The following is a 22,815-nucleotide window of genomic DNA, read 5'->3' as shown; positions in this document are numbered from 1 at the left end:
ATTAAAAAAGGGGAATCATTCGAACCACTACCCCCATACCAACACACACACACACACTCACACACACACACACACACACAAACACACACACACACGCACGCACACACACGCACACACACAACACACACACACTCACACAAACACACACACACAGACGCACTCACACACATACATACACATACATACACACACACACACATACACACACACACACATACACCAGGAAACAGAAAAACAGCTTAGGCCTACTTGGGGGTAAAAGGTCCAAAACTAAATTCGTGAGAACCTCCTGTTTAAACAAAACTGAAGTGACATTTTAAGTGACGAGGAAACGCGCCAGCAAAAAATAAAAACTTACAATAATTATGCAGAATTGAAACAAACACACAAAACCCAGAATAAATTCAACAACAAATGAAATTACCGTACCAGCAAAACTGCCACTCCACACGAAATGCAGAAAACACAGCCTTCCGCTTCATCCGCACATAAAATACAACGCCGGTTTCAAACTGTTTTCGCGATCGAAGTCCGAAGGATTTTGTGGTCTGAGTCAGACGCTTTGTGCGTTCCTTGTGTCAACACAATGTTTTATCATCTGCCACGGTTTTCCATGCGCCCGGTGACACAGTTAGACTTTCTTAGGTGTTACGTCTTATCACCATCTTATCTGTGTGACCCTACAGTACTCACACGCTCTTAGTCTTATAGCAAAGCAGCATTCAGACACGAAAAACATATATTTCAGCCAAGTGTTCGTTTCAACCGCAAATTTCCGGTGACACAGTTAGACTTTCCGAGGTGTCACTTGTTACACCCCCGGTATAGGGGTGTGTATAGGATTCGGTCGATGTGTTTGTTTGTTTGTTTGTTTGTTTGTTTGTTTGTGTGTTTGTGTGTTTGTGTTCGCATATAGATCTCAAGAATGAACGGACCGATCGTCACCAAACTTGGTGAACAGGTTCTATACATTCCTGAGACGGTCCTTACAAAAATTGGGACCAGTCAAACACACGGTTAGGGAGTTATTGGTGGATTAAGATTCTACAAGGACTTATAGAGGGACATATTAATGGTCAAAGGGAAATAACCTTCTCAGTTGACGGGGGTGTTTTTCCTACCTCGGAGGAATTTCTTGTTATCACCATTCACTTCGTGTGACCTAACTGTACTCACACGCACTTAGTGCAAAACTCTAATCAGAGAGGAAAAAGCACATACTTATTTTGACAGTGTTCGCGTGAGCTGGACAATTCCAGATTATAACCGGTTTTTGTGGAAAATTCGAGATAACAACTCGTCAACTGGCCAGTCCTACCGGTTGTGATTGCATTCGACAGGTTTTCGTATCGAAACAAAGCCATTACGTACGTCATATAGGCCTTACTAAGTTTGACCGGTTTTATCTATATATATATATTCTTTTTGCCTTTTGATTCACACCAGTTGAGAAAAAAATAGCCCGATCACCAAAAATCCGAATTACAATTCAAACACCCACTCAAGGTTTGCTTCTGAGTTGTGTGTCACACTCTGTGTCTGTATGTGCGTGTGTGTCTTTATTTTCAATTTCCGTCTCTCAAAAATCTACGTAACATAAACATAAGTGTGTAAGCTTTTGATTGGTCTTTGGTTCTACAAATGACAGCAGCCCCTGAATATCAATTACCTATATGGACGGCGAAACGGAGGCTGGTTGAGTTACATGTACAGGGTGACCCCCCAAAAAATACCACCCACTAAAAAGCTGATAACTCCTAAATTTGTTCAGCTAATTACTTCATATTTGGTGTACATTAGTTTGAGTATGCTCTTTCGAAAATGTATTCAAAATTCAGGGATTGACTCAAAAGTACGAGGTTTGGCTCTGAGTGGTAGCCACAATGACACGATTTTAGCCCTCCGGAATTGTACCTGTTGGTGTTTCTGAAGAGCCTTGCATATTAATTAAAACCACTCTCTCACAGTATGAGTTGAAACAGCAATTACAAGATGTCTGGATGGTTCGAGTCGAATAAGTGTGGCCACTGCTCAGTGTCAAACCGCCTACTGTTAAGGCAATCTCCAAATTTGAAACATATTTTTCAAATAACCTAAAATTCAAACCAGGAAGCTTATGTACACCAAATATGAGGCAATTTTCGAAACAATATCAGGATTTATTAGCATTTTTGGGTCACCGTGTATATTGACTAAAACTACAATTACATTAGCAATGTGTGCCTTTTTGTCGTATCATTATTTTGCCGGAGGGTTCAACTGAGTAATTGTCTGTTTGGCGAAAAAACATTGTTTGCCTAAAGGGATGTAGGGATGTTATTACTGAGTCTCTTTCACCTTCAAATGACCTGCATCTGTGTAAACACATACACGCATTCGTTTCGTCTATCTGCATTCAATCTGTGGGCTGATAGAACAGATATGAACCCGTTAACCTTAGCACACCTGCCGTTAAGTCCGGGTGAAACGGTAAAAACACAATAAATATATCTATTTAAATCAGGACGAAACCCTGCACCTTTGCTTGTTACACCCCCGGTATAGGGGTGTGTATAGGTTTCGCTCGATGTGTTTGTTTGGGTGTTTGTGTGTTTGTTTGGGTGTTTGTGTGTTTGTGTTCGCATATAGATCTCAAGAATGAACGGACCGATCGTCACCAAACTTGGTGAACAGGTTCTATACATTCCTGAGACGGTCCTTACAAAAATTGGGACCAGTCAAACACACGGTTAGGGAGTTATTGGTGGATTAAAATTATACAAGGACTTATACAGGGACATCTTCATGGTCAAAGGGAAATAACCATTCTCACTCAGTCACTGCCACCAACTGAGAAGGTTATTTCCCTTTGACGGGGGTGTTTTTCCTACCTCGTAGGAATTTCTTGTTACTTCTTTTTCTTCTTCTTTGATCATGGGCTGAAACTCTCACGTTCACTCATGTTTTAGCACGAGTGGGGTTATACGTGTATGATTGTTTTTACACCGCCATTCAGGCAGCCATACGCCGCTTTCGAGGGCATTAACTTGTTACAATTTACATGTCATACAACTAGTTATACACACAGCTAAAATGCATAGTATAACTATGCTCTGCTACACCATTCAACCTTGCTGCATACAACAGGCTGGTACGATGCACATCGCATCATCTGCAATGTAGTAGATTAGTTTGCACAATCTCACACATTTCATGTTGTTTGTGGCGAAATGCGTTTTGTCTTGACACGCAGAAAACAGCTGCTCTTTGTTTCATACAATCACTGAGGTCATGACGGTGACAATAAATAAACGGGGGTAGCTGTACGCGATGCTGAATACCTAAAATACATAACGATGTAACTATGTTTCGTGCGCTACCCTTCGAGCGATTGTCTTGTCGGATATTTGCATGCAGAAAAACTGCATTGTGTAACAAGCGCATAGTAAGTCAAAGGTGTGACCCGGTGTAAAGGACTGGGTGGCCGAGTGGTAATGCACTTGCGCTCGGAAGCGAGAGGTTGCGAGTTCGACCCTGGGTCAGGGCGTTAGCAATTTTCTCCCCCCTTTCTTAACCTAGGTGGTGGGTTCAAGTGCTAATCTTTCGGATGAGACGAAAAACCGAGGTCCCTTCGTGTACACTACATTGGGGTGTGCACGTTAAAGATCCCACGATTGACAAACGGGTCTTTCCTGGCAAAATTGTATGGGCATAGATAAAAATGTCCACCAAAATACCCGTGTGACTTGGAATAATAGGCCGTGAAAAGTAGGATATGCGCCGAAATGGCTGCGATCTGCTGGCCGATGTGAATGCGTGATGTATTGTGTAAAAAAATTCCATCTCACACGGCATTAATAAATCTCTGCGCCTTGAATATGTGCGCGATATAAATTGCATAAAAACAATTTTAAAAAAATCCCTGCGCTTAGAACTGTACCCACGGAATACGCGCGATATAAGCCTCGTATTGATTGATTGATTGTTTCTGTCTCAGTATGGTTCAGGAAACTTTGGGCAGTGCCTGTATCAAACATTTGTCTAAAGACATGCGAAATCATGAACTTTTGAGACACAAGTGATGAGTTTTAAAACTTTTTCCGGATTATGGCATAACATCTGAAAAATACCTGTAGCAATCCAAACTTTTACCCGAAGTACGTCTCGTATATTGAGAATATATTCTGAAAGTTTCAGAGCAATCCACCTAGTCATTGCTGAAATACAGTGCTTTTTGTCATGATACCCCCTAAAAATTGACGCAAAAAATCCCGTTTTTGACCGCTCATGCGACCGACAGCTGCATCATTAGGAATAGCATAGCACACGAAATACATAAGCTTAGCTAAACAAAACAACATGTTCTGGGTGGATAATTGATTTGAATTTCTTTTCGTATAAACGTTGCACATTTTTGCCGATTGTGATTTTTCTTCGATTTTTTAATTGGGCCCTTCTGTTTTTGTCCAGTCAATTTTGAGGGTACCCTTATTTGAGCAGCAGTCACGTGATCCCTGTAAAAGAAAGCTTTAATCCGAAAGGTAATCCAGATAGTCAAGTAAACGACCTTAACTGGCATAGAAAGTTAGAATGAAATGACACGGGAATAACGATTCTTTCATTTTCAGAGTGTGAAATGAGTCGCAATAATTGTTTGGCGAAGTTTAGATCAGAAGCATACAACAAGAGCGCAACACATTGCGCTATTGGGTCATACTGCTGTAGTGTCAGATCAAACAGGCATTTAACACCGACAAGGTGATGTTTGCTAAACATTGCACCATCAGGTCGCATTGCTGGAGTGTCGGATCAAACTTCTACTGTTAGAACAACAATGCATTACCAGCAAACTCTTGGTTCTAAACATTGCACCATCCGGTCGCATTGCTGGAGTGTCGGATCAAACTTCTACTGTTGGAACAATGCATTACAAGCAAACTCTTTGTTCCCGTATAATAAAAGGATAAGAGACATTTACCACGGACGGGGTCAGGTGTGCTTTACATTGCACTATCAGCTAGGTCACACTGCTGTGCAGTGTCGGATTAAACTTCTACAGTTGGTACAATGCATTCACAGCAAACTCTTTGTTCCAAGAATAGATAGGAGGCCTAGAACTGGAGCAGGGTGAGGGCCACGACACACTGCACTGCAGTGGTACATGTACCAGTGATGAAAGAATACCCTTGGGACCAGCCATCAGTTACGCTGCATTGCATGTGGCCTTTTGTTGATAGGGGTTGTTTGGTTACATTTATAGACAAAAGGACAGCAGGAAGTGTCCTTTATTGGAAGGTGTCCTGTCGTTGAAGGGGATTGCTTTTACAGCTACCACTGCATCAGATCACATTGCTGCAGTGCCGTGGCTGAACGTCTAGTATCGTTATAGCTCATTTGAGACCCTCTGGTACTTAAATGTTCCTCTTTATTTCAAAAACTGTTCATGATTTGCTTTGTATTTCCCTCATACTCGATTCAAGACAATCAGACCACTATGATTTTGTGAGTGAAATCATTTTTGCGGCTTGGGTGCTTTTTATTTCTTCATAATTACTTCTTAAAAATAGCGGAGTTAAACTCCTCGTCAAGGCCTCATAGCCGCTATACATATAACTTTTTTTTTTTATCTGTGAAATTTCTTTTCGACGCACATTTCACGCGTGCAAATGACGAGTGTCCACATCTAAATGAACTGTGTGGCATGAAAGATTGTCACGTGGTCACCTGGTGACCAAGTCGTACGTGACCTTGATAGAGCTTGAAAGAGGGAAAGGTTTGCTATCAATGGCAGTCATTAGTATGACCTAATTATTATACCTTCACGAAAATGTACTAAATTCAAAAATGGAAATAAGCCGCTTACCACAAAGAGATTAAACAAAAAATACAAACCTCGAAACGAAAGTGTTGCAAAACAAACACGAAAACAACAAGTACCAAGTTACCTCAAAGGATCTCCATACAATGCATTCCCCTCTCGAGTTGGGTCACACCTTGTGGGGATTTCCGGAAGGACCTGTTTACCCACGTTTTCAGAACGCAGTTGGTTGCAATGCAGGAGATAAGGGGGTTAACGTGGTGCGCACGAAAGATAACACGCACACACGGGTTGCGATTTTTTTGTTTACTGAATTGTAAACTAGGTCAAACAAAAACGGCTACACATCTCCGCATGCACGGACGCATATCCACGCACGCAGGCACACTCACAAACAAACATATGACCATAGACCCCACTCCCCCACATAGGTCCCTTCTTTCACATAGGGCAGAGGAGCGCGTGTTCACTAACACGCGTACAAGGAGAGAGAGAGAGAGAGAGAGAGAGAGAGAGAGAGAGAGAGAGAGAGAGAGAGAGAGAGAGAGAGAGATGGAGAGAGATGGAGAGAGAGAGAGAGAGAGAGAGAGAGAGAGAGAGAGAGAGAGAGAGAGACACACACACACACACACACACACACACAGACAGACAGACAGAGAGAGACAGGTAGACAGACATAAATTCAGCGGAAAATAGACAGGCAGACAGAGAGAGAGAGGGAGGAAGAGAGACAGACGAAAAGAGAGACAGACGAAAAGAGAGACAGACGAAAAGAGAGACAGACGAAAAGAGAGACAGAGACAGACAAAGGGGAGCGAATCGCACAGGAGTATTACATAGTTACCTTCAACTTTCGTCCGGCAATATTGATTAGTATATTAATAGCAAGAGTAATTGACAATGAGGGCAATGTTCTACAGAAGGTCAATGTTTCACGCTACCAGATAACATTTCCATCGAATCACACACACACACACTCTCTCTCTCTCTCTCGCACCCCCCCCCCCCCCCACACACACACACACACAGGCATAATCCAGCGAGTTACACTAAGCGCTCATCACTCGACACTGAGGACATTCTCTAAACAAGCAGGCACGATTCAACAGCGCTTTACCTCTAAACGATTAGTACTATCCATTCTCCGTCAACAATTTACTTCCTACATCCCCCCCCCCCCCAATTACACACACACACACGCACGCATGCGCACTCACGCACGAAGGCACGCACGTGCGCACGTCCGCGCGCACACACACACACGGCTGCCTGCACACACGCACGGGCAACATGCAAATGCACTGGCGATGTAAATCAAATTGCTAATTTCAACCGTTACACAAGCTTCGCAAAGACAGACCCTGTCATCAGACAGTATTGCATACATGTTTTATACCCCCCCCCCCCCCCCCCCCAAAAAAAAAAAAAAAAAAAAAAAATGTCAGTACTAGTGTTCTACTTCTGCACGCGTATAAAGAGAGAGAAAACTTTCTCGCATATCACGTGGATGGTCCTTAATGCCAGGACAGGAAATCTCCACTCAAGGAATCATGTTACAGACCGTATTTATTCATGGGCACGGTAACCTCTGTCAAACCTGCAAGCACTCCAAAGGGCCATGTCAATCCCACTGCTGATAACGCAGTAAACGGTATTGGGTTTTTTTCAGTGCCACGTGGATAGCACATGGGAGAGAAGAATATGAGAACGCAGTGGTCATACTCAAATTAAACTTTAGCAGAGACTGACAGAACTTGTATTATTCATTTGTCTGGTTTACATCCACTTCGCCCAATTTCCATTGCACCAGAACAATGGGGCGAACTGGGCGACGTCGGGGCGAAACGAGGCGAAGTGAAATCGGGCGATATGTCTTGGGGCGAAAGGGGCATACAGACCATTTAGCTGTTTGCATGCGAAGTCATGACTGTTTTGGATGTAAGTAAAACATTTTCCTGAAGATTGCGTAACATCTGGACATCTGTAAGGACCCGTAGGGCCTACCCTGAAGTTCATCTAGTATGTAGATATAAGACAATGAAAATTCAAAAGGAATTCAACGGAGCATTGCTGAAATACAGCACTTTTTGCTATAGTACCCCTGAAAGTTGACGAGGTAATGACTCCCGTGTTCGACCGTTCCTGCGGCGGACACCTGCATCGATAAACATTGCATAACACAAGAAAAACACAAGACTGTCCACTTTAAAGATCAATAGGACAAAGTTCTCGTGAATGTATTGCTTTGCTAAGATTGAATGTTCTATAAATTAACCATTCTTGTTTTGCCTTTTAGTCTTGCACGAAAACATTCCGTCACTCACCAGTGATAAACATTTGATAATACTCAACGGTCATGCAACCACCACGACTTTACTCAGCTGTCAATAAGCGTAAGTAGCACGTGCACGTCACTGCGGCACGGTGCGGGATCGAATGTCCAAGTCTCGGCGACCGGAACAATCACTTTGGCACGATCACCTAGGGGCCACTCAATTGATTGCACGATCCGATGTTTTCGCATTTAGACAAAACAGCATTTTGTATAACGGAGTTTCTGACGTAGCCGCTTAGAATTCCAAATTATAGACAATTTTAAAGTTGTTGATATTTTGCTTAAAAGATACAAATGCCACTGTTCAGTATATGTTTCATTTTTGCAAGATAATTTGATTTTGGGTTCCTTTCTTGCCAAATAAAAATTCAACTCAATCATTTGGTTGAAAATAAAATGCTCCTCTTCAGTTTATCTTGTGAATTTTGCCATTGAAAAATCGATTGTCGGTTTCTTTCTTGCGCAAAAGTCCAACAAAGTTTAGTATCAATTGGTTTATTAAAACAAAATTAAAAAAAGTCCCCGTTGTGTTTATTTTGCACATTTTGACAATGAAAAATCGATTGTCGGTTCCATTTTTGCCCAAAAGTTCAACACAGTTTGGTATTATTTGGCTCCCAGTTGTGTTTATTTTGCGAATTTCGTCAAAAAAAACCAATGGCAATGACCTGTTTCTTTCTTGCCCAAAAAGTCAATATAAGTTTTACACATTTTTGTTACAAAATTCTATTGCTGAGTTTATTTTGCGAATTTTGGGACACAAAAAAAATCGATTATGGGCTCCCTTCTGGCCCGTGAGGAATAAATCGAGCCTGGCAGATTGGCACAGCCGTTGCGCTGCCAGTTTTCTAGCCACTTGACAACGCGAAAAGCGTCAATGTGGCCGCTGGGATTTGAAGATAGGAAGACGCCTCACGTTATTAAATTGTCTGCAATGCCCAGTTCAAAAAGAAATTGTTTGTTTGTTTATTTGTTGCTTAACGTCCAGCCGACTACGCAGAGCCATATCAGGACGAGGAAGGGGGGGATGAAGGGGGCCACTTGTCAAGCGATTCCTGTTTACAAATGCACTAACCCATTACTTGTGTCCCAGCAGGCTCAAAAAGAAATGATGCCACTTGCACGTGAATGAAATAGTGATATCATGTTCGTCACTTGGGCTCCAAGGGGATACGAGTGGACGACTGGTCTGTTGGTTGGCTGTTTTTTCTTTCTTTTAAACGTTCTTTCAACCGATATATATGCCTATTCGGCCTATTTGGCCTCAATACTTTTCTTTTCCCTAAATAATCCTTAGACTACTGTGCCCCGCTACACTCCCCCCCCCCCCTCCACCCACCTCACCCGCAAGCCTAAATCAGAGCAGTTGTACATAGCCATGTACATAACTATTATTCGACATTTTCTGTTGTTTTTCATGCTTACTACAGTATTGAGTGCCGTGTCTCTGTTTGTGTTGTTGCATTGTCATCTTCATGTAATTTATGCGTAAGTGTAAATGAGTGTGCATGAGTTGTTAATGCGAAAGAATGTGTATGAGTGCGCCTTGAGTCGCCTTGTGGTGAGATATGTGCGGGTTGTAAATTCTCGTATTATTATTATTATTATTATTATTATTCGGGACCGATGCAAGTTGGTTTCCTTTCTCAGGTCACATGGTAGTCAACAGGTCTGTGCTACTAACAACAAATTAAAATAAATGAATAAATAAATAAATAACATAAAAAAGTTTGTTAAAAAGTAAATAAATAGATACAAAAAATATAAATAAATACAAAAAATATGAAAATTACAAACAACAAGAAGAGCAAACGCTCGATCGAGTCACTTTCGCAGTTCTGAATATTATATGAGGCATCAGATGGACAGGAAGAAATTGCTATTCACAACACAATGAGTCACGTTCACATAAAATTTGAGCCCGGTCACTTTTATAGTTTCCGAGAAAAGCCCAACGTTAAGTTGTGTGTTGCCGAACAGAAAAGGCTAGTTATCTCCCTTGTTTTTCTGATAACGTTCGTAAAAGGCTACAGATGTAAATACTTTGATGTAAAGAATAATCCTACAAAGTTTCAATCACATCCGATGAACTTTGTCAAAGATATAAAATGTCTAATTTTTCCTTTGACGCTGACCTGTGACCTTGAAAAAGGTCAAAGGTCAACGAAACCATCGTTAAAGTGTAGAGGTCATTGGAGGTCACGACTAAACAAAATATGAGCCCGATCGCTTTGATAGTTTCCGAGAAAAGTCCAACGTTAAGGTGGTGTCTACGGACGGCCGGCCGGACGGCCGGCCGGACAGACTAACACTGACCGATTACATAGAGTCACTTTTTCTCAAGTGACTCAATAACGGAATGAATGAATGATCAATTGATACATCAATAAAATGAATGTTTGAATGAGTTACTAAACAAAGTGATAAATAAATAAATGACTAAACTATTGCCGAAAAATGGAGTTTCGCTTTCGCATAAATTGTATAAAATTGCTCGGTCTTGAGGGTATTGCGTGTGAGACTTTGCAGGACAAAAGCCAACATCAAACCATTGTTTTCCTCTTGTTTGAAAGCGCCTTTCACAAACTCGTGTTTCGCTGCTTTAAACAACACCTGGGCACTGTCAACAAAGTTATAGATAAATAGCCAATTTCAGATCCGATATTATTATCCACTCGTATGTTCCATTATTCATACACCTCCCTTCACATTTTTGCTGATCAATACAGCTTTCCAAGAAAGAAAATAAGTGCTTTTAACATTATTAATAATGAGACGAAAAACAATGTGTTGTCCCATATATTCATGATTTTGTGTGTGATACATCTGTTATCTCTGTCATATTTAAACCAGTAAAATGAATATTTCCCTACTATGTGTGCTTTGTAGCATGCGTATTTCTGTTGCAAAACAAAAAGTCACCACTAACAAATCTAATTATGAAATCATTCCAAAGAGTACAAAAACAACAGTGATTACATAGTTCTCTTTTTCAGTACGAACTTCTAAGTAATGTGATTTTAAGCCTGCATCTCAAAGCTTACTTTGTCTAGCTTCCATACTTGTCACTGCAAATCCGATTGATATGATTAAGCTTAAATAAATCCCCGGGAACATTCTGATCACAGATTTTTCCCGAAAGGATATATCATGCAGGATTGGGAAGGTTTAAACATTTTTTTTCAGTTCTCTAGGTCCACAAGTATTCTGTTTTCAAAAAGAGTACGGAGAAATATTTCCCATTTTCATTACATTTACCAATCAATCCATATCATATATATACTAAAAAAAAACACAAAAAAACCCATCTGAGTATAAATTATTAGTATCAGTGAAAACTCCTTATTAATTATATTTCAAATCATCTACCACGTATGACTTAATGAATAGTATAGTGAAATATGCGAAAGTAATTAATCACGAGTGCTTCAGGCATTCTCCTTGACGTTTTACGGTAGTCACTGCTCCGCTGTGCATAATGAGGTCGGTGTCCTATACTTTAGTATATCAACTCCCAAAGCGCATGTTTAAGGGACAGTAACAGATTGCTGTTCCCAGCTTTAGTAGAATCACTCCATCTTGAGAGGTAAGTAAAAGTCATACAACTACTGAAAGAAACAATCCCCCTCCCACTCACACACACACACACACACACACACACACACACACACACACACACACACACACACACACACACACACACACACACACACACACACACACACAAAGCAGTTCGGCTAACGATCTGAAATATGTCTGGGATTTAACATGGGATAAACCCTCCATCTAACCCTAACCCTAACCCTAACCGTAACCCTATTTGGACACATAGCAAAAGTTCAACAAACTGGTTCCTACCTGCGCAGAGTGGGAATATTTTGGTGAATTAATTATTCAACGGACACTAGTTGCTTATTCATGAAATCAATTCATCGACAAATGACCACTTTGTAGAAAAGGCGCCCAGGCTGTTGATATGTAATGTGTCAGGCTGTTGATATATAATGTGTCAGGCTGTTGATATGTAATGTCAGGCTGTTGATATGTAATGTGTCACTGTTGATATGTAATGTGTCAGGCTGTTGATATATAATGTGTCAGGCTGTTGATATGTAATGTGTCAGGCTGTTGATATGTAATGTGTCAGGCTGTTGATATGTAATGTGTCAGGCTGTTGATATGTAATGTGTCAGGCTGTTGATATGTAATGTGTCAGGCTGTTGATATGTAATGTGTCAGGCTGTTGATATGTAATGTGTCAGACTGTTGATATGTAATGTGTCAGGCTGTTGATATGTAATGTGTCAGACTGTTGATATGTAATGTGTCAGGCTGTTGATATGTAATGTGTCAGGCTGTTGATATGTAATGTGTCAGACTGTTGATATGTAATGTGTCAGACTGTTGATATGTAATGTGTCAGACTGTTGATATGTAATGTGTCAGGCTGTTGATATGTAATGTGTCAGGCTGTCGATATGTAATGTGTCCGGCTGTTGATATGTAATGTGTCAGACTGTTGATATGTAATGTGTCAGACTGTTGATATGTAATGTGTCAGACTGTTGATATGTAATGTGTCAGGCTGTTGATATGTAATGTGTCAGGCTGTCGATATGTAATGTGTCAGGCTGTTGATATGTAATGTGTCAGACTGTTGATATGTAATGTGTCAGGCTGTTGATATGTAATGTGTCAGGCTGTTGATATGTAATGTGTCAGACTGTTGATATGTAATGTGTCAGACTGTTGATATGTAATGTGTCAGACTGTTGATATGTAATGTGTCAGGCTGTTGATATGTAATGTGTCAGACTGTTGATATGTAATGTGTCAGACTGTTGATATGTAATGTGTCAGGCTGTTGATATGTAATGTGTCAGGCTGTTGATATGTAATGTGTCAGGCGTCCAAGCGGAGGGATGTTCTCCTTCAACGGTTAAAGCCTGGCCCGATCTGAGATGGTGAGCCGGACAGACTTCACGTGAAGGACTGTGCCTTTAACAGTTTCTTTGAGATGGTAAGCCGGACAGATGTCACGTGAAGGACTGTGCCTTTAACAGTTTCTTTGAGATGGTGAGCCGGACAGATGTCATGTGCCTTTAACAGTTTCTTTGAAAATGGTGTTGTTGCGGCCCGGCAGTGATGGATGGGAAACATGTTCCGTTCTACGTGAACTCGTATCTTTTTCCTCATCCAAAGTCTACTGTTTACGTGAAGGTGTTGTAAGGAATGCTGCTCAAGACATACGTACACTGCGTGCGTGGGTTGGTATTTATATATACATGTGTGTGTGTGTGTGTGTGTGTGTGTGTGTGAGAGAGAGAGAGAGAGAGAGAGGCGAGAGAGAGAGGGGGGGGAGAGAGAGAGAGAGAGAGAGAGAGAGAGACACACACACACACGCACGCACACGTACGCACGCAGGCAACACACACACACACACACACACATACACACACACACTCTCTCTCTCTCTCTCTCTCGCTCTCTCGCTTCTTTCTAACGCACAAGCACGCATACACACACACGCGAGCGCGCGCGCACGCACACACACAGCCACACGTAACAGCGTAGCAAGTCCTGCTACAACATAACATGCTACGCGGAAAGCGTCACAATTCCGAGCTCTCAATATAATATGCTTTAGCCTTGGTACCAATACAAGCACGGCACTAACTTATTCATTATGACTACCACCAGACTGAAAGTGCTGGTACCGCCGAACCAGTGTCGTCATTCTGTCAATTTCCTCATATAAAACAATTCTTTTGCCCCTTGTTACGACGATAAAACGTCTTGCCAGTAATTGCACTCGCTCTCAATATGGCTTCTAAAAATAAAACAAAAATAGTCTGCTCAGCTTCTTACGACTGAAACTGAGAAATCTAGGAAAAGGTTATAGTAGCGACACTTATGTGCTAGTTGTGGGGGGGGGGGGGGGGGGCAAATCAAACCTCAACATCTAGACCAGGGTGCATGAATCCAAGAGCAAGAGGCAAAGCCTTCAAGGCTCACGTTTAAAAACATACTAGTAATGAACGTTTAATTACGAGGACACTGATTAGTCTACTCTGCGGTACATTGTGCCACACACACACACACATACACACACACACACTCTCTCTCTCTCTCTCTCTCTCTCTCTCTCTCTCTCTCTCTCTCTCTCTCTCTGTGTTGTTTATCCTCCATTGACTCACATACCTCAGCCAAAAAAACGATTAGCGCATTCAGAAAGAAACGGAAAAGTACAGAAGAAAGTCAATGTGCGACACTTCCAGGGAGAAATATAGCCAAAAGCATTTGAACATGAATCTATTACATTTGTAGCATAGGCCTACGTAGAGGTAACTGTGATGTATTATTTGCAACTCGGTACCATTTATTCATTTGAAATACAAATATAATCATAGAAAAAAAGCAATAAAAGGAGCAGAAGGATACACACAAAAAGACGTATAAAAACATACACTGACCCCTCCCCCCCCCCCTCTCTCTCTCTCTCTCTCTCTCTTTATCTATTCCTCTCTCTGATAGTGTACTCCCATTCCTCGCCACACACTGGCATAAATTGTTCCCGAGAGTATTGGCACAGTCATCTCCCGACACAGACACGCGGCATCAGGAATTTATCATGTGAGTGCAAGGTATAGCCATTCATTGTCAACGTGATAGCCCCCTAAACGCTACATTTTCGCGTCACATAAAGAGTGTAAAACATCGCAAAACAGGTTTGCGTGCCGGCTTGAAAGAGTCGGTGTCCATCGGTCGATTGAAGAACTGCATTAGTGTCGCGTTCAGACATTTAAAAAAAAAAATGCTAACAAAAATTATATAGTGTTATGAGTCTTTCAGAAAATGAGTAACAGGTTTCCGTGTCGGTTTTAAAGAGTCTGTCCATGATAGATCCATCAAAGAACTGCTTCCTGGCGTTCTTGAGTCTTATACTAATTAAATATATAATGTAATCAATGTTATCAGTCTACGCCGACACAACTCTATGCAATCTTGAGTCATGATTGAATTTTTGTTGTTGGATTTTGTTCTTGCTTATATTGGATTGTGCACACTACTGCTTGGCTTTACGAAATAAAGTTTTCTTATCATTTGATCCACCATTTGGAGCGACTCGAACACTTCACTGGTCGGGAAAGTCCCTGTCAAACACCTTGACTTATAGAGAAAAAAAAGCATTGCTAACGTATAAAACTTGACAATTTGATCGCCTTACAGCAAACTGTATACATTACTGCGACAGAGAAACCATTCAGTGTCTCCACCTCACAAAAGAATGGAGATTTTCTGTGTCACTGGGTCACTATTTTTGTTAAATAAGCGGGCTCTCGATTCGGCTTAGGTGACTACAGAATGAGGAAACACGTCTTAGAAAAAAATGTAATTCAGGCATCTCGCACAGTTTCATTCTCACGAGAAAACGTAGTACGACTGCCTTTGTGGTGGACAGGGGGGGGGGGGGGGGGAATCCAGGGGTTTTTCCAGACCCCTCCCCCCCCCCCCCCAGCCAAAATTTTTTGTTTTTTTACTCGAAAATAAAGAAAAACTGATGCTCAGATTGCACCAGATTGCTCCGTTTTTCTTGATTTTCATCAACATTTTCCCTACAAGAAGTTTGGAAACCCCCCCTTGAAAAGGATGTGATCCGCCCCTGGTGGAGGAACAACAAGTCGCGTAAGGCGAAAATACAATATTTAGTCAAGTAGCTGCCATTTTTCAGCAAGACCGTATACTCGTAGCATCGTCAGTCCACCGCTCATGGCAAAGGCAGTGAAATTGACAAGAAGAGCGGGGTAGTAGTTGCGCTAAGAAGGATAGCACGCTTTTCTGTACCTCTCTTTGTTTTAACTTTCTGAGCGTGTTTTTAATCCAAACATATCATATCTATATGTTTTTGGAATCAGGAACCGACAAGGAATAAGATGAAAGTGTTTTTAAATTGATTTCGACAATTTAATTTTGATAATAATTTTTATATATTTAATTTTCAGAGCTTGTTTTTAATCCGAATATAACATATTGATATGTTTTTGGAATCAGCAAATGATGGCGAATAAGATAAACGTAAATTTGGATCGTTTTATAAATTTTTATTTTTTTTTACAATTTTCAGATTTTTAATGACCAAAGTCATTAATTAATTTTTAAGCCACCAAGCTGAAATGCAATACCGAACCCCGGGCTTCGTCGAAGATTACTTGACCAAAATTTCAACCAATTTGGTTGAAAAATGAGGGCGTGACAGTGCCGCCTCAACTTTCACGAAAAGCCGGATATGACGTCATCAAAGACATTTATCAAAAAAATAAAAAAAACGTTCGGGGATTTCATACCCAGGAACTCTCATGTCAAATTTCATAAAGATCGGTCCAGTAGTTTAGTCTGAATCGCTCTACACACACACACACACACACACACACACACGCACAGACAGACAGACAGACAGACACACATACACCATACCCTCGTTTCAATTCCCCCTCTATGTTAAAACATTTAGTCATAACTTGACTAAATGTAAAAATGAATGATCCTACGCCTGGAAGTACACTCGTCCATTCGATCGAGTGTATGTCGAGATTTGTAGCACAGGCATGGACAGAAATAGACAGACACACAACAGTGACACAAACACAACTACACACAACAGTGACACAAACACAACTACACACAACAGTGACACAAACACAACTACACACAACAGTGACACAAACACAACTACACACAACAGTGACACAAACACAACTACACACAACAGTGACACAAACACAACTACACACAACAGTGACACAAACACAACTACACACAACAGTGACACAAACACAACTACACACAACAGTGACACAAACACAACTACACACAACAGTGACACAAACACAACTACACACAACAGCAACACAAACACAACTACACACAACAGTGACACAAACACAACTACACACAACAGTGACACAAACACAACTACACACAACAGTGACACAAACACAACTACACACAACAGTGACACAAACACAACTACACACACACAGAAGAGTGCTGGAACTTGAAGGAGTCCAGAGCGTCCCGCAGACCGTTATATTATTCTGGCTAAGTCCGACACTTCGACATAAGAAGTGGAAAACGAATTGTCTATCTTAATAATTTAATGGAGACTGCTGTCACTGGTTTGTTTGTTTGTTTGTTTGTTTGGAGTTCTTGCTTTTTGTCATACTTTCAACCTAAGTGGGTTTGTGTACAAATAAGGCAAGCTCCGTTGAGTTATAGGGCACGCATTCTAACCCTAACACCGGTGAGTTATAGGGCACGCATTCTAACCCTAACACCGGTCAGTTATAGGGCACGCATTCTAACCCTAACACCGGTGAGTTATAAGGCACGCATTCTAACCCTAACACCGTTGAGTTATAGGGCACGCATTCTAACCCTAACACCGGTGAGTTATAGGGCACGCATTCTAACCCTAACACCGGTGAGTTATAAGGCACGCATTCTAACCCCAACACCGTTGAGTTATAGGGCACGCATTCTAACCCTAACACCGGTGAGTTATAAGGCACGCATTCTAACCCTAACACCGTTGAGTTATAGGGCACGCATTCTAACCCTAACACCTCTCATGACCTTTCCTTTCTATCTACGTGACACAGCATAAAATCCGTCACACTCAACACCCGGGGTCAGTAACCTGTTGATTGCAATGAACAAAGCAACAACAAAGAAAACATGCACTTAAACTTATCTCAGTTGAACCAGCAAAAGAGGTCCAGAGAGGCGTACGAAACTGCTTCTCATTTATTGCCGCGGTAGAAAAAAATATTATGACGAGAATATAATAGGAAACCTCCGCTATCCATTGATAAAGTTCTCTCTCTCTCTCTCTCTCTCTCTCTCTCTCTCTCTCTCTCTCTCTCTCTCTCTCTCTCTCTCTCACTCTCTCTCACTCTCTCTCTCTCTCTCTTTCTCTCTCTCTCTCTCTCAACCCCCCCCCCTATCTCTCTCCCTAAAAAATGAAAAAAACCATCATGGGAGATGTTAGGGAAATCTACAATTCTTTGCTCAGTATCTGAGATGTTCCCAGGATGGTCAGTCGGTCAATGACCTAGGCCGCTGACTCTCAAGAGGTCAGCAGGTTTATTCTACAGCGTTAACGAAGGTGACGCCACAGGCACTGCATGTAGTTTAATATTTTATTGCCACAGATCTTTCACGGAATTGAGGTCTAACGAATGACGTATCACAACGTGCGCGGTCGTCCTTGGCGGTCAAGAAAGCCGCGGGCGCCGCCGCGATCATTGCGCAGACGACACTTCTAGACGGCCAATATTTTTTGTGCGCATCACGTGCTCCACATAAATCGGCCGGAAACGAAGCAATTGGGAAACCTGGATACGATAATCCCTAACCTTGGACACTGTATACCAAACATCAAGAGCCTAGATGCTCTATGTGGAGAGTGTGATTTTGTTGTGTGTGGTGGCTTAATGACATTTGCAAATTGATATATATACATGTAGGTTTTATTTATGAAATTAATTGAACATAAATTCCCTCTCTGAACACGCGGTCATAGCCCGAGCATGTCCCCCATCCCGAAACATCCGCCACCTTTTTTTTTTCACCCGTCCCCTCCCATCGCTTCTGAGTGTGAAAGTGCCAATATCTGCGCGCGCGCGCTTGTATGTGTGAGTGTGAGTGTGTGTGTGCCGGCACGGTTTGTGTGTGTTTCTTCCATGGCACGATTGCGACAACTAATAAGAACCCGCTTGCTTCAAGGTTACTTCTTGTAACGTTTCGTCGTCTTTGGAATTATACATCTATGCCTATCGATTAGTACAATAGACTACTCGATTACACGCGGTCTCATTTCGTACCACACTCTACATAGATATATATGGCACATACTCGCATACTCAGTGATCTACATACACGCAGATGCACGCACGCACACACTGCCAAATACACACTGTAGCACTCACTGACATACATGCATTCACACACCATCGCACATACACGAAGACCGGCACGGTTGGCCTAGTGGTAAGGCGTCCGCCCCGTGATCGGGAGGTCGTGGGTTCGAACCCCGGTGTGACGTTTTCATCTTTCGCCGTGGTGATATTTCGATTCTTGGCCTCGGTGATCTAGTATAAACTCTACACTGAACAAAAAACCACCCTTCGATAGTACTGATGAGCGACCTTGTGTACCTTACATTCATGGGGCCAAATTTGTCCAACCAATTTTTTTTTATTTAACTTAGAAATTTGATTCATCCTAAAATGTTTCCCTTCTTATTCAAGGGACGTAACCACTCGGTGCACGTTTTCGAAGAAATCGATTTTGGGGGTGAAATCTATAAATCTTGTATGACCAGTATATCCATAAATGGTTTACAGAAATTGGAACAAAAAATATGTTTTGGAATGTTTGAAGATATTTGTGCATGTGAAGACTATGTCACACACCTGCCATATCAGCAATGTGTTTCAATGATGAAGTTTAGAACATTAAACAACAATTTGCCTGTACAGAAAGAACGTTATCTTAACATCCCGAGGTCAGAAAGAACTTGCACCAAATGTGTATCACAAGACATAGGTGATGAATTCCATTATTTATTTGTCTGTGATTTTTTCAAAGAAGAAAGAGCTGAGTTGTTACCACCTTACTATTGGAAAAAACCTAATGCACTTAAATTTAAAAAGTTGTTTGCTACTAAGAAAAAGAAATTAAAGAATATTTTGGACTTTATTAATAGAAATTGTAACCGTTTTTCATAATTTGTTTATTTGTTTATTTTTTTATTTACTATATTAGCATATATATCATGATTGTATTGATTGTATTTATTGTTCAAAATGCCCCCATGGGTTATGGACTAATAAAACTTGAACTAAAAACTTGAACTATTAAATTTCACCACCGATTTTCTTCACATGCAAGAAACTGACATGCTTTTCGTCCATAGATAATTTCACTTCTTAATTTTGCCAGGAAACAACATTTCAGTCTTGAGTATATATATCGAGGGGGAAATATGTACACAGGCGAAAGATGAAATTGTGACACCGGCCGGGTCATACCTAAGACTTTAAAATTGGCAATCACTGAAGTGGCTGCTCCGTCTGGCGTCTGGCATTATGGGGTTAGTGCTAGGACTGGTTGGTCCAGTGTCAGAATAATGTGACTGGGTGAGACATGAAGCCTGTGCTGCCAAAGCAGCACCGCCCTGATATTGCCCTTCGTGGTCGGCTGGGCGTTAACAAACAAACAAACAAACAAACATACACGAACACACACACACACACACACACACACACACACACACACACACACACACAGAGCCAAATACGTACGTACACACTGTAGCACTGACATACACACATTCACACACCGTCGCATATATACACGAAGACACACACACACGCGCGCACACGCACGCACGCACTGCACACACACACCGTGACACACACTACACACACACGGCGGACTGTCACATGCACACACCGTGGCTGTACCACACAGACACACACACACATGAATGAACGAACGTCACTGACACACGGACACGGCAGCTCCTCGACTCGTCAAATGAATTAAACGTGCGTCTAGCAAACGCAACACGCCTTTCAGTCAGTTTCACAACTCAATGATTTTGAATGTTCAGTAGACCTACTTGTCAAAACTTACCGGCAACATTCCAGTATCTGCACTAAAATCCCCCAAAGTAATCCCAGTGCATCCGCAATGCTTACACAAGCGAGTTTTGACACTTTTGCATGGTCACTTTACATCATTGATGTTTAAGGTCACGTCACAAGCACACCACCGCTTCTTTACGTCGCAGTTGTGTGCTATAAATCCACATCCTTGAATGGCATCGGGCACACTGACACAGTGCAGAAATAGACGCAACACGTCGAACATCTGATAAACACATTCACATCAGAGTTTGTGCGCAACTGGGCAGGTGTTTGACGCTAAATCAGCGAAGAAACGATCAGTGACTGACACACAGAGTACAAAACACACCACTGGCTTGACGCACACTGCACGCGAATGAAGCATTATTTACACACTCGCTCGCTGGCTCGCTCACAACCTCAGCGCTTTTTTTCACTGCTGAAGTAGAGTAGCTGAACACAACACAACACACTCGCGTGTACAGCGTCCTTGTGTTGCAGCGTTCGTTTACATACTTTACAGTAAACGCTCTCTGACAAATACTCCCATCCGTTACAGTAAACATTCTTTCACAACTCCGAACATTCTCTCTCCGGTCCATGACCCCGAACTAAAGTGCCAATATCCTCAGACTGACCCCAGCAGTGACCTAAAGTGACACCTCTAGCGGGGTCAGAATCAGAACACATTCAGCTGTGCCTGGCACGCTTTCGGCAATATTAGTGTCACGTTCCGCTACTGCCGGTCTGTTTATACTACAACCTCTCTGCTGGAAAATTCTGTTCTGTTCCTCACACAGACACTGTACTGTCGCGTCTCTCTAAAACAAGCCAGCAAAAAGAAAAGGACAGGGATTGTGTGATTGAATCAGGGAACTGACCTTTCTTGTAAAATCCAAGTTTCATTAAAATCGATATTAGCTATAGTCTGCTAGCTTTGTAAGAATCGTAAGTTGGGGAAGAACGTCGCTGGTTCACTGAATCCTCATTCAATATTTTTCATGAAGCCAGGACACTGGTTTGTCTAGGACTGTTTGGCATTTGTATTGCTTTCTCAGTTTTCTTTTCTTTATTTGGTGTTTAACGTCGTTTTCAACTTTTGCTGCTTTTTTAAGGCCAAGAAAAACATCATTGCTTCCGATTCCCCGACCGAACTACTCATTCTTTACTCCAGACCCCAGAATGTTTTGTATTTTGTGTGAAAGTTTGTTTACTCTTCAACACAAAATTTAAAAAACCCAAAGAATCATAGTTAAATATAACAACTTCCGAATCGAGTTTTGCAAATTATACAAGGGAAGTTATTCATCTCCGACATCCAGGGGGGCACAGCTCGCACAATTTCTGGCCAATAAAAATCCACATGCGTTTGTTTAAATAAAAAACAAACTTCGGTCCCAAAACAAACAACCAACGCAAAATATGAACTAATTTGTGTGTGTGTGTGTATGCATTGTCATAAAAACAAACTTTTTTTTTTGGGGGGGGGGGCTAAAAACACTATTTTTTTTAAAGAATCTTTAAGCGAAATGAGGCAGAGCGTTGTTAAGATATCAAATAACCAAAGGGAAGTAATCGCTCTTTATGCATACGACATGTGTAATGGAGTAAGCGAGAGTTGTACGGAACCTTTCTCCTAGCACCTGCATGAGAGAATAACAAGCATTGAAATGAACAAGTGACTTTCATTCTTGCTTCTTGCGGCCAATAAAAGTATTAAAAGAGGATGAAAGTCGCTTGTTCATTTCTATGCTTGTTATTCCCAGGTGCCAGGAGAAAGGTTCCGTATGGCAACTCTCGCTTATTCCAGTACACATGTCGTATGCATAAAGAGCGATTACTATTTCTTTGGTTATTTTTCTGAGATCGTGCCATTATTGTGCTACCAGAATATGTGTAAATGCAGTATTGTTTTCGAGCACTTTGGGTCGTCAAAGGAATAACGTCTTGAGTCGGTCTTGAGCCACATGGTCAGATAGACAAAACGAGTT

General features: G+C 41.5%; 1 protein-coding gene across 1 annotated transcript in view; it reads right to left on the bottom strand.

The window, feature by feature from the left end:
- Positions 1–21,506, bottom strand: part of LOC138947713 (uncharacterized) — a 52,688-nt gene extending 31,182 nt beyond the window's left edge. Inside the window, exon 1 of the mRNA XM_070319253.1 lies at positions 20,832–21,506. The gene's annotated coding sequence lies outside the window, so the exon portion shown is untranslated. The remainder of the gene's footprint in view (positions 1–20,831) is intronic.
- Between the last annotated feature and the right edge of the window lie 1,309 nt (positions 21,507–22,815).

Source organism: Littorina saxatilis, linkage group LG14, assembly GCF_037325665.1.
Source record: "Littorina saxatilis isolate snail1 linkage group LG14, US_GU_Lsax_2.0, whole genome shotgun sequence".
Taxonomy (NCBI): Eukaryota; Metazoa; Mollusca; class Gastropoda; order Littorinimorpha; family Littorinidae; genus Littorina; species Littorina saxatilis.
Note: the sequence above shows the minus strand (reverse complement) of the source record. Positions and strands in the feature narration are given on the sequence as shown.